Genomic DNA, 2,282 nt, shown 5'->3' with positions numbered 1-2,282 from the left:
GGGACTTGATTGTCATTTTCCTTGTGGTGTGTTCATTGTTGCTTGGTTCTCCAATTTTTCAGCCTGCCTCTTCCATTTTCATATTTTTTTATTTTAAATATATTAATATAATTTTTTGATCCTTTAAGTTCATTCTTAAATTCTTCAACAGTTAGGCTCTTTTTATTTTCTAAGGATTTGTTTGTTTGGAGGAAAGGGGAGGAAAATTTCCTCCATCTTACCAAACAAAGGGAGGGTAGCCCCTCTCTCCAAAACCTCCCCCCCAAATTGCAGGGTTCCTCCCTCCGCGCTCCTCCCTCTTCTTCTCCCCTCCTCTCCCCTTACCTCCCTTTCCTTCTATTTCCTCCCCTTTCTTCCAACTAGACATAACTTAAAGAAATAGAAAATTATTTTTCTTGATTGCTCATAATAATTTTTTTTATTTGAGTAATTATATTTGAGATACAGTTGAGATACTAAATGTTGACGTCTCTATTAACAAGATTTAAACTTTAGTTCATTATATTGGTTATGAAGAATTAACTTTTTTTTATTAAATCCAACTCATGAATAACTCATCATAACTAATAAATAACAATAAATCTTATTGATGCCCTTTTTTTTTTCCAAAACACAACGTTTTTTATATTAATTTTTTATATCATAATCTTTTTCACTTTGTTTTAAAAAAATTAAAGTAACCTAATCTGACTATTAACATTTAATACAAATTTTATATTATATTTTTTATAATATTATATTAACACATTTTTTATATATCATATTAACAAATTAACATATTTTATATTGCATTTATGACATCATATAGTATATTTTTTTTATTTATGCAGTTTCCAAATTATATTTTAATTTTTTCATTAATAATAAGTTCATAAATAAAATAAGGTGCTTATAATTTTTTTCGTATAAAAAAGTAGTAAATTGTAAAAATTAACAAGTTGTTATTAAAAATATTTATTATACAATTAGCTCATGAGTAATAAATCTTGCAAGTGGCTTTTTAAAAAAAATGCGATAAATTTTAAAAGGCCTTTTCTAAATGACTCATGTTGGCACAATGAATAAACTTTAGTTTTATATTTTTATGAGTTTCCTCCTTAGTTTATTTCTAATTAGTTTCATATAAATTGCTATACTTTATAGAATTATTAATTCTGTATTAGGTAAATATCCCTTTTCATATAAATCTCATCTCCTTTCTTGTCATTTGTGTAGTATTGGAATAGTTGAAATCTGACTTAAGTAGATTCATGGACTAATTATTATGTTATAAATTCATGGCAATCTATTCAAACATCTTGTTTAATTATTATTGTTTGGATTATTACACATATGCCTATCAACTAGAGGTAGAAATTAGGGTAGCCCTCCTTAAAGGATCAGGCTCTAAAGCTCAATTAGCCAAAATTTAACTTAATTTGAGGCTCGACCTTTATTAAAGGGCTCAAGGTTAGGCCTTTAAGCCCCTTTTTTCAAAAATAAAGATCCAATATTTTAATTTAAAAAAAAATATTTAAAATTTAACATAAAATAAATCAAAATCTCACATAAAATTTAACATAAAATTTGACAAAGATGTAAAATTTTAAATTTAAGATAAAGATTAAATCTTTATTAATGTAATCTAAATCTTTCTCTTTCCTCATCATCATTCAAAATAAAATATTAAATACCTCAGATATTAGGTTCACTTGTTGCAAATATAGGTAAAAAATTCAATGTCAATTATCTTTACCAACTCTTCTTCTTCACCTAACAATAAATATTAACAAAATTGTGTCATTATCAATTAACTATATATGTATGTGTATATATATGTAAGATAATCAGGCTTATCAATGCTTAAAGGGCTGCTTGGGTCTAGAGTTGGTAAACGGGCGGGCGGGCCGAGCCCTTATGGCATAGGCCCTAAAGCCCGGTTACCTCATTTTACCCAAAATTGAAGCCCGCCCTTATTTATAGGGCTCCAGGGCCGGGCCCGTAGCCCGGATAAAAAAAAATAAAATAAAATTTAACATTAAAATTTATTTAAAATATTTTTAAAATTCTATATCAAAACCAAAGTCTCACATAATCTAAAAAATGAACAAAAAATTTAACAGTCCAAATAAGATGAAGGCAAACATCATCATCAATTCTAATCAAGATCTCCCTCATTATCATCCATAAATAAAATAATATTAAAAACCCTTAGATGTAGGTCCACTTGTGAAAGATGGAGGTGGAAGCTCATATAATTATTTCTTTCGTGAGCTTCTTCATCACACCTACAATAATTATTA

This window comes from Prosopis cineraria, unplaced genomic scaffold (genome assembly GCF_029017545.1).
Source record: "Prosopis cineraria cultivar Desert tree isolate PC_DT_omini unplaced genomic scaffold, ASM2901754v1 PC1323, whole genome shotgun sequence".
In the NCBI taxonomy this organism is placed as follows: Eukaryota; Viridiplantae; Streptophyta; class Magnoliopsida; order Fabales; family Fabaceae; genus Prosopis; species Prosopis cineraria.
Note: the sequence above shows the minus strand (reverse complement) of the source record.